The 10,697-nt window shown below is 37.5% G+C and overlaps 1 long non-coding RNA gene across 1 annotated transcript in view; it reads left to right on the top strand.

Moving 5' to 3' along the window:
- LOC106728259 overlaps positions 1 to 10,422 on the top strand; it is a 12,826-nt gene extending 2,404 nt beyond the window's left edge. The window contains exon 3 of the long non-coding RNA XR_001364539.1: positions 10,325 to 10,422. This is a non-coding gene — a long non-coding RNA (uncharacterized LOC106728259). The remainder of the gene's footprint in view (positions 1 to 10,324) is intronic.
- The last annotated feature ends 275 nt before the right edge of the window (positions 10,423 to 10,697 follow it).

Below are 10,697 nucleotides of genomic sequence, written 5' to 3'. Positions count from 1 at the left end.
GAGAGAGAGAGAGAGAGAGAAGCATCAGTGTGAGAGAACCATCGATTGGCTACCCCCTGCATGGCCCCAACCAGGGATCGAACCCACAACCTAGGTATGTGCTCTGACTGGGAATCGAATCCACAACCCTTTGGTGTACAGGACAATGTTCCAATCAACCGAGACACCCAGCCAGGGCTGTTATTTCTATTTCTTGTGTAATTGCTATTCTCATGACCTCTAGTATAATGTTCAATTGTCTGGCAAGGGTGGACATCTGTGTCTTGTTCCTGATCTTAGATGGATAAGTTTTCAGTCTTTCATCATTAAGTATGTTGTTAGCTATGGGTTTTTGATAGGTTCAGGAAGTTCCCTTCAATTTTTTTTTATTGAGTGTTTTTCTCTTATTAAAGGGTCTTTTTGTGGTCAGAATCTTTTTCTGCATCTATTGAGACGGCAATATGGTTTTTATCTTTTATTTTATTAACTAGAGTCCCTATGCACAAAATTCGTGCAAAGGGCTCTGCCTCACGGCCCCGCAACCCCACCCCCCACCCACTGATCATTCCAGAAGGACCGGTCTAATAGCATATTAGAGACGGCAATATGGTTTTTATCTTTTATTTTATTAACTAGAGTCCCTATGCACAAAATTCGTGCAAAGGGCTCTGCCTCACGGCCCCGCAACCCCACCCCCCACCCACTGATCATTCCAGAAGGACCGGTCTAATTAGCATATTAGCTCTTTATTATATAGGATGTCCTGCATTACTTTGACTGGTTTTTGTATGTTGAACTAACCTTGCATTTCTTGAATGAATCCCAGATGGTCATGTTGGATAATCCTTTTTATATATTGTTGGATTCAGTTTGTTAGTTTTTTGTTGAGGATTTTTACATCTGTATGCTTAAGACATATTAATTGGTCTATAGTTTTTTGTGTGTGTGATATCTTTGTTTGGTTTTGATATCAGGGTAATACTGGCCTTAGAATGAATAGGGAAGTATCCTTTTTTTTTTCTTTTCAATTTTTTGGTAGAGTCTGTGAAGGATTGTGTTAATTCTTTAAATGTTTGATAAAATTCACTAGTGAAGCCATCTAGTCTTGGACTTTTTCTTGTGGGAAGATTTTCACTTATTAACACAATATCTTTGTTTATTTTAGGTATATGCAATATTTTTACTTCTTGTTGGCTAAATTTTGAGTTCGTATCTTCCTAGGAATTAATCCTTTTCACCTAGTTATCTAATTTTTTGGCAAACAATTGTTCATAGTATTTATTTATAATCCTTTTTATTTTTGTAAGGTTGGTAGTTTTATTTCTGATTTTAGTAATTTAATTTAAGTCTCCTTTTTCATGTTCAATCTAATAAAGATTTGTCACAAGAACCATCTTTTGGTTTCATTGTTTTTTATCTATTGTTTTCTATTCTGTTTCATTTACTTTTTCTCTAATATTTATTTCTTCCTTCTGCTTGCTTTGGGTTTAGTTTGCTCTTCTCTGATTTCTTAAGGTGGAAGGTTAGGTTATTAATTTGAGATATTTCTTCCTATTTAATATTGGTGTTCACCAGTATAAGTTTTTCTAATTAGTGCTTTTGCTGCCTCTCATAAGTTTTGGTATGTTATGTTTTCATTTTCAGTCTAAAAGTATTTCCTAATTTTCCTTGTGATTTCTTGGCTGTTTAGAATTGTTTGATTTTCACAAACTTGTGAATTTCTTATGTTTCTGTATTGTCTTCAGTTTCTTACCCTTGCTGTCATAGAACATACCTTGTATGATTTCAGTTCTTTTAAATTTTGAGACTTGTTCTTCTGGCTTTACAGTCAATCTCTCCTGGAGAATGTTCTATGTGTGATTTAAAATAATGCATTTTCTATTTTATAAATTGTTTTATAGGGTTGTTAACATCTTCTATTTTCTTTGCAATCTTCTGTCTTATTATTTAATCCTGTACAGAAAATAGTATATTGAAATCTCCAGCTGTTATTGTTTAATTGTCTAATTCCCCCTTCATTTTTGTTAATTTTTTGTTTCTTGCATTTTGGGGCTCAGCTGTTAGATACATATGTATATAATTGTTACATATTGTCTTTAGTAAAAAATTTTGTTTTTAAGGCCATTTTGTCCGATGTAAGTACTAGTATAGCCAGTAGAACTCTCTTTTGGTTACTCTTTACATGGTATATATTTTTTCATCCTTTCACTTTCAATCTATCTACGTCTTTGAATTTAAAAGTGTCTCTTGCATATTGCATATAATTGGATCATGTTTTTTAAAAAATCTAACACAATATCTGCCTTTAAATTGGGATGTTTAATCCATTTACATTTATTGCAATTCTAATAAGGTGGGATTTATTCCTGCCATTTTGCTATTTGGTTTCTTTGTCAATTTTTAAAAAAAATTTCTATTCTTCATTACTGCCTTATTTTGTGTTAAATAGTTTCTAGTGTGCATTTTAAATTCCCTAGTCATTTATTTTATTATTTTTTTCTTATTTTCTCAGGTTTGCATGGGGCTTCTTACTATTAACAACTTATAACAATTTAGTTTGGATTCCTACCAATTTAATTTCAATAATATATAACAACTTTGCTTATGTATATCTTGATTTTCTCCCTGTCCCTTGTGCTCTTATTGTCTTACAAAGTACATCTTTATATATTCTGTGCACATCAACTCAGATTTATAAATATTGTCTCTTGCAGTTATCTTATTTCAGGTAGGATAAAATAGTTACAAACAAACATTACACTTATATTATCTTTTATAATTACTTCTATACTTACCTTTACTGGTGCTCTATTTATTCACCTGGATTCGAGGTATTAGCTAGCAGTCTTTCATTTTAGCCTATAGGCATCATTTTAGTATTTCCTGTGGGGCAAGTTTTCTTGTAACATAGTCTGTCAGTTTTTGTTATCTGAAAATGTCTTAATTTCTCCTTTGCTTTTTCCTCCTCTCCTTTGCTCTTGAAGGATAATTTTGCTGGATGTAGAAATCTTGATAGTCTTTTTCTTTTATAATTTTTATCTCTTCAAATATTTGTTGTATCCCTTTCTCTTCTCCTTCTGAGAGTTTCTTTATGCATGGTATGCATAATGGTATGCTTGATGGTGTCTCATAGGTCTATGAGGCTCTGTTCTTTTTCTCTTTTAAAAGGAAGACTTTATTCATGGGGAGTATTATAATGGAGTTTTGTAGATGGGGAGAGAGAGTAGGCTCAACTGATGCTCTGTTCATTTTTCTTCCTACTTTTTAATTTCTGTTCCTTAGACTGGAAAATTTCAGTTGACCTATCTTCAAGTTCACGAATTCTTTCTTGTCTGCTCAAATATGCTTCTTAATTCCCTTAATGGATTTGTCATTTCAGTTACTGAACTTTTTAGCTCCAGGATTTTTATTTGGGTTCTTTTTATAATTTCTATCTCTATGAATAGTCTCTATTTTGTGAGAAATAAAAGTCATATTTTCCTTTAATCCTTTAGACATGGTTTCCTTTAGTCCTTTGAACATATTTAATATAGGTTATATATAGTCTTTGTCTTATAAGTCCACTAGAGGCCCAGTGCACAAATTTTGTGCACTGGGGAAGGGCGTTCTGGGAGCCCTCGGAGGATGTTCGACTGTTGGCTTAGGCTCGCTCCCCGGGGAGCGGGCCTAAGCCAGCAGTTGGACATCCCTCTTGCAGTCCAGGACCCCTCGCTCCTCACCTGATCACTGCTCCTTGCCGCTTGGCTCACTGCTCCTTAGTGCTTCCACGGAGGCGGGAAAGGCTCCCGCCACTGCTGCTGCACTCGCCAGCCATGAGCCCGGCTTCTGGCTGAGTGGTGCTACCCCTGTGGAAGCTCACTGACCACCAGGGGGCAGCTCCTGTGTTGAGCATCTGTCCCCTAGTGTCAGTGTGCATCATAGCGACCGGTCGTTCTGGTCGTTCTGTTGTAAAGGTCGCTTAGGCTTTTATTATTTAGATTATTAGAGCTTCCTCAGGGAAACTTTTTATTGCTTGCTTTTTTTTCTGTGTATGGGTCATACTCTTATTTTTTGTGTGTTTCATAATAATTTGTTGAAAAAAAATTTAAATAATATAGTGGTAACTCTGAAAATCCAATTCTTCTCTCCCCTTGAATTTTGTGTGCTGCTGCTTGTTGTAGTAGTTTTTGTTTGTTTAGTTACTTTCCTGAACTAACTCTTTAAAGTTTGCATTCTTTGTCATGTATTTCCACTGAAGTCTCTGATTGACTAGCTTAGTGGTCAATTAATGATTGGACAGAGACTTCCTTAAATACCAGGAATCAATAAATCTAGTGTTTCCCAAGGGGGCTCTGTGTGTATATTGGGGCATACCTCAACATTTAATCAGGTAGTTTACAACTCTGCCTTTGTCTTCACTTCCTGCCTGTGCAGAGTCTCAAAGTCAGGCTAGTGTGGATGATTATAGCCATCTCAGGTCTTCCCTGGGCATTCATACATCCTTGGGTATGTATACATCTCTGCATATACATACAGCCTTCTAGATTTCCAGGAATATATTGGAGTTTTTCAAATCCCCTGTAGACATCTCATTTCCCAGCTTTTCCTTTTAAGCTTTTGGGTTAATGTATTACATTGTCCACCCTCTCAGGTAGTTTAAAAATTAAACAATTGCTTCTAACTGTTTTGACATATACCTCTGAGGAAAATGCTTTTTGGCACCGGGCAAGCTCTGACTCAGGTCAAATAAGAACAGTCTTGAAAGTGGAACCCATTATCTATGTCAAAAAATGACAGTTCTCTGGGCATAGGCTTTGCAGGGGTTCCAATCCTATTCTGCCCCCTACTGTGGCTGCTAGACTACTAGTTTTCACTATGATTGTAGGCTTTGGTTTTTAAGACTACTATAGAGTTGAGGTGGCATTGGGGGGGAATAGCAGTAGAGCAAGTTAAAACACCACAGGTTTGTTCTTCTTATGGAGCTTCAACCATTTTTATTTAACAAATGCTCCCTAGATTGCTGCAAGCCTTTGGTTAAATTCCCATATTTCTGAAAAAGTTGAGTCTGACAATTTTTGCTATATTTTTCATTGCTTTTATGGAAGGGGGAATTTTTGGAAGTTGTTTATTTGCTATTTTCACTGACATTACCCTCTTACCTTTATTTTTAAAGTATTTTTCCCACATATTGAATTTTATGTCGGCATTATTTTCTTTCAGCACACAGCAGATACCTTTCCACAGTGTCTGGCTTTTATTTTTCATGTTCAGAAGTCAGTAGTCAATGTATCTGCTGCTACTTTGGAGGTAATCTGTGTGTTTCCTATTGCTTTTAAAAGATGTTCTCATTGTCCTCAGGTTTCTGTAGTTTCACTAAGTTTCATGCATCTCTCCCTAAGGCAGTGGTTCTCAACCTTGGCTGCACATTAGAATCACCTGGGAATCTTTTTAAAATCCTGATTTCTGGGCCTCATCCTCCGTAAATTCTGTTTCTTTGTTACTAATGTTGTGGCTCCACCCCATAACAAAGAAACAGAATTTCTGGCGGATGAGGCCCAGAAATCGGGATTTTAAAAAGATTCCCAAGTGATTCTAATGTGCAGCCAAGGTTGAGAACCACTGCCCTAAGGTATGTTGACTGATCTCTAAGGTATGTTGTAAGGTATCTGTGAACTGATATCTTTCATAACCCTAGAAAATTTGCTGCCATTATCTTCATATATTGCTTCTACCTCATCTTCTCTCTTCTTTCAGGATGCTAATTAAATGTGTTAGATCTCTAACCATATATTCTCATACCCTCTCTTTTATATTTCCCAGATTTTGGTCTCTTCATAATTTAGTTTGAATATTTTCTTCTGATCTTGTTTCCAGTTTACCACTTCTCCCTTCAGTCCCATCTAATCTGCTTTGAAACCCGTCATGACATTTCTACTTTACAGTTTTAGATTTTTAAAAATTTAAAACTATGTTACTTTATTATATTTTTGTTAATCCTCACTTGAGGATAGTTTTTCATTGATTTTAGGTAGAGTGGAAGGGAGGGAGGGGAGGAGGGAGGGGAGAAACATTGATTTGAGAGAGACACATCGATTGGTTGTCTCTTGCACGTGCCCCAGAAATAGAACCAGCAACCCTTTGGTGCGCAGGCCGACACTCTAACCATTGAGCGAGCGCCACTGGGAAGGGCAAAATTATGTTACTTTTTATAGCTTCTAATCTCTACTGGGGTGACACTGTCATTTATATTTTTGACCATAGCAAATATAGTGTGTTTTGTTTTTTTTAACTGCAATAAAATACATTTAATATCTTAACCATTTTAAAATGTACAGTGTAGTGGTATTATATACATTTATAATGTGCAACCATTACCACCATCATCTCCATAGCTCTCTCATCTTATAAAACTAAAACTCTATGCTTATTAAACAGTAATTCCCCACCCCACCCCTTTTCCCTGGCCCCTGGAAACTTATTTTACTTTCTTTCTCAATGATTTTGACTACTCTAAGTACCTCACATAAATGAATTGTACAATATTTGTTCTTTGTGGGCCAACTTATTTCACTTAGCATAGTGTCGCTAAGTTTCATCCATCTTGTAGCATATGTCAAAATTCCTTCCATTTTATTTCTGAATAATATTCCACTGTATGGATATACCACAGTTTGTTTATCCATTCACCCATCAGTGGACACTGGGTTGCTTCCATGTTTTAGCCATTGTGAATAATGCTGCTATGAATATGGATGTACAAGTATAAATTCAAGACTGTTTCAATTATTTTGGTATATCCAGAAGTGGAATTGCAAGATCATATGGTCATTTTATATGTAGATTTTTGAGGAACTGCCATACTCTTTTCCACAGATCATAGTGTGTTTTTTTATTGTGGTAAAACATATATAACATAAAATTTACCATTTTAAGTGTACACTTTAAATGTACAGTTAGTTATTCGGTATAAAGTATATTCACATCATTGTGCAAAACGATCACCACCATTTATCTTCAGAGCTTTATCTTACAAAATTAAAACTGTTTCCATTAAACAATTTCCTCCTCCATCCCCCTGGCACCCACCATTTTACTTTCTGTCTCTATGAATATGACTACTCTAGGAGCCTCTCATAAGTGGAATCATACAGTATTTGTTCTTTTGTGACTGGTTTGTTTCATTTAGCATAATGTTCTCAAGGTTCTCCCATGTTGTGGTGTGTGTCAGAATTTCTTTTTTATTTTAAAGGTTGAATAGTATTCCATTGTAGTTTAGAACACATTTTGTCTATCCATTCATCTGTTAATGGACAGCTGGGTTGCTTACATCTGTTGGCTATTGTGAATAATGCTGCTGTGTACATGGGTGTATAAATACCTGTTTGAGTCTCTGCTTTCACTTTTTTGTATATATAATCAGAGGTGGAATTGCTGGATCATATGGTAATTATGTGTTTAACTTTTTTGAGGAACCACCATACCATTTTTCATTGCAGTGGCACCATTTTACATTTCCACCAATAATGTATACAGATTCTAATTTCTCCACAATCTTGCCAACACTTTTATTTCCTAATGTATATGAAGTGATCTTTTATATGGTTTTGATTAGCATTTCCCTTATTATTAGTAATGTTGAGCATTTTTTATGTGTTTATTGGCCACTGGTGTATCTTTAGAGAAATGTCTATTCAAGTCTTTTGCCCATTCTTAAAAAATGGAGATGTTTTTGTGTTATTACAAGTGGGTTTTTTTAATAGTCTATATTGCATAATTCTAACTTCTTATGTCTTTGTGGATCTGTTTTTGTTTTCTGTGACTTCTACTATTTCTTGCTCATGGAGTGTTATTTCTTTGTGTGTGCTAGACTTGATTTGCAGAATTATTTTGAGGAACAATTTGAGACTTAGAATGATGATCTCTGCCTTTCTATCCAGGATATCTGAAGGCATGGCTGTGGTTGGGAGAGAAACCCAGTAATCTAATCTGTGTGGACAGCTGCACCCTTCCTATAATCAAGGAGTCTTTGTGGGCCTTTGCTTCTCAGAATACTCTCAATCATATATTGTATTCCTGTGGTGTAGAGGGGGTGGCTTTTCTCAATAGGCGAACCCCTTGTTTCTGGACTGTCTCTAGATACTGTCCTGTCTCTCTGAATTTGGCCAGTTTTTGCCTATGCTCATCTCTTTTTGTGATGCTTAGTTAAGTAAAGTGGATAACAGCCACCCAGACTGCTAGCACCCCCTTTTCTCTCTCCCTGAGCTGAGCACGGGTATGAGAGTGGTTTGCCTTCAAGTGATCACTGGAAACACTTAGCAATGCGTAAAATAGGGCTTCCGTATTATCACCTGCCTGACAATGGTTTTATTATGGAATCACTTCTCTTCAAAGGATCCATTCTATCTTAATTCATATCTGTTGAAATGTGTATTTAATGATAGAGAATTTAAAAGAGGACAGTTTCTGATCTAAACTCTTTCTTTGGGAATTATTTGACCCCATTTCCTATTTCTCTACCACTTGGAAACGAAGCTGTAAATTTGTGGCAGTTTCCCAGGCAGATATTACAAGGGCATGTCATGGTATTTCATCTTTCTTGTTTGTAATCATATTCACATTAGAAAAGCAAGGCGTTTCTGATTTCTTATAAGAATAAAAAATAAGACACCCATATTGTTTTTGGAATAAGTTGGTATATAAATATGATAAATAAAATTGATGAAGAAAACCATTTTGAGGCCCTGGCCTGGTAGCTCAGTTGGTTTGAGCATTGTCCTGATACTCCAAGATTGGCGGTTCCATCCCCAGTCAGGGCACATACAAGAATTAGCCAATGAATGTATAAGTAAGTGGAACAACAAATTGATGTTTCTTTCTCTCCCTCGCCCTCTCCTCCCCTTCCTTTCTTCTCTCTCCCTCTTTCTTAAAAGAAAAAAAAAGGTAAGGAAAAACCATTTTGAATCCAAGTTGCTGTGATGTAAAAGACTCACAGGGTACCCCTCTTTGCCCAGAGGTAGCCCGGGCCAGGAGCTCATCCCTTGGTCTACGTTTCTGTTTCTGCTTTGAAGATAGGGGGATATGAATACCTGGTATGTATTTCTCTTGAGGCCATTGTGGAAACAAAATGAGATGATAGACATGCAAACACATTCAATAGTAAAGTTCTCTGGTGGATAAGGCATTATTCTTTCATCCTAAAGTACTTTTGGGGATTAATAATTTATGAAGCACACTAAGTTCATCCTTTATACCAACTCTGAAAACTTATAGCTTCAGAGAGAGAAAAGGACCAGTGAACATGCCCCTTGATTCTTACGGAGTTGGGTGCTTTTTCAGAGAGTTCTTAACTCTATTCATAATTATCTTTGAGCAAATAAGGAACAGTCCAAGGTGGTGACACTTGATAGAGAGTGCAGTTTATAGTTACCTATATTATGACACAGTTACTAATCATCTACAATACTTAGTTTCCCAGACTGGCAGTTTGAGTTTTAATGGAATTTTAAACACAGATTTTATAATAGAACCATGTTTCTTAACTAATGTCTTCCACAACCCCTTTGATTAAACTGTTGCTGAATTTTCTAGACCTGATTAGTTGCATCCTTAATTAAACAGCTAATAATGAAGTAGATTGTTCTACTTTCTGAGAAATTGTTCATCTTGAGATAGTCGTACTTCTCTAGGTCCACTTAGGAAGCTGAAAGATTTGGTTTAATGGTCTTTTCGAATTCATGTTTTATCCATGTGATTGGCATGGAGGCTGATATTGAGAAAAGATGTAATAACTGGGTTTATCTCAGGGCACTGGAATGACATTTGGACCACTGACCCCCACAGGGGTCTATGACCCTTACTTTGGCCACTTCTCTTTCCTACTTTCTGAAGCTGGGCTCCAGCCCCCACATGGCACCCCCACTTCTGGCACATTTGGATTCCTAGGGGCTCTTGCTTTTGGACACACCGCACACGGAACTTGCCATTTCTGTTTCTCTTGCTCTAGGCACCACTGCATCTTCTGGGAATAGCTTCTGGGCCATGGGGAATATCCCCACTTCCTGGCATTCTGTGGCAAGGTCCCAAGAGACTCTTATCTACAGAACAGAGCACAGTTAAGGCAGAGCCCTGTGCTTTACTGGACTTGCTGAGGATGTCCTGGCTTCAGGCTTCCCTTTCTTCAGGCCCAGTGGGAAGTGCCTAGGAACAGCGGGTGTGGGATCAGTTCAGTGAGTCTGCAATGTGGTGTGTTAGTCCCTCTGTCTCCTGTTGGGTGCTGAGGCTGAGGTTCTTAGCTGGGCCTGTCTGCCTGCTGTCAGATCTTGTTCAGGTGAGCATGCTCCTACATACAGGCCCAGGTATGTAGGAGCGGCGGCATAGGTAAACATCTGAATTTGCTGCCGTGCACAACTACATTAAAACTACAACTAAAAGACAAAACAAATACTATCTAGAACCACAGGAAGGCTGGCTGAGTGGAAATTCTACAACTAGAAGGAAAGAGAAAAGTGCATTGAGTCCGGTAGGAGGTGCAGAGGTGTGGAAGTGCGGAGGTACGGAGGCGCGCGCCAAAGGGGCTGACAGCTGGGTACACTGTTGTCTTTTTCAGTCAGGAGGGAGAAACAAGCTCCTGACTGCTCTGAACTCCAGTTCCGGGTGAGAATTTGGGGACCCAGACTCATACAGAGAGAAACTGGACTGTCTGGCATCGGGCTGGAACGTGAGGGTGGCTTTCTCGAAGA

This window comes from Myotis brandtii, unplaced genomic scaffold (genome assembly GCF_000412655.1).
Source record: "Myotis brandtii unplaced genomic scaffold, ASM41265v1 scaffold577, whole genome shotgun sequence".
NCBI lineage: Eukaryota > Metazoa > Chordata > Mammalia > Chiroptera > Vespertilionidae > Myotis > Myotis brandtii.
The sequence above is the reverse complement of the archived record's forward strand: the minus strand, read 5'-3'. Positions and strand labels throughout refer to the sequence as shown.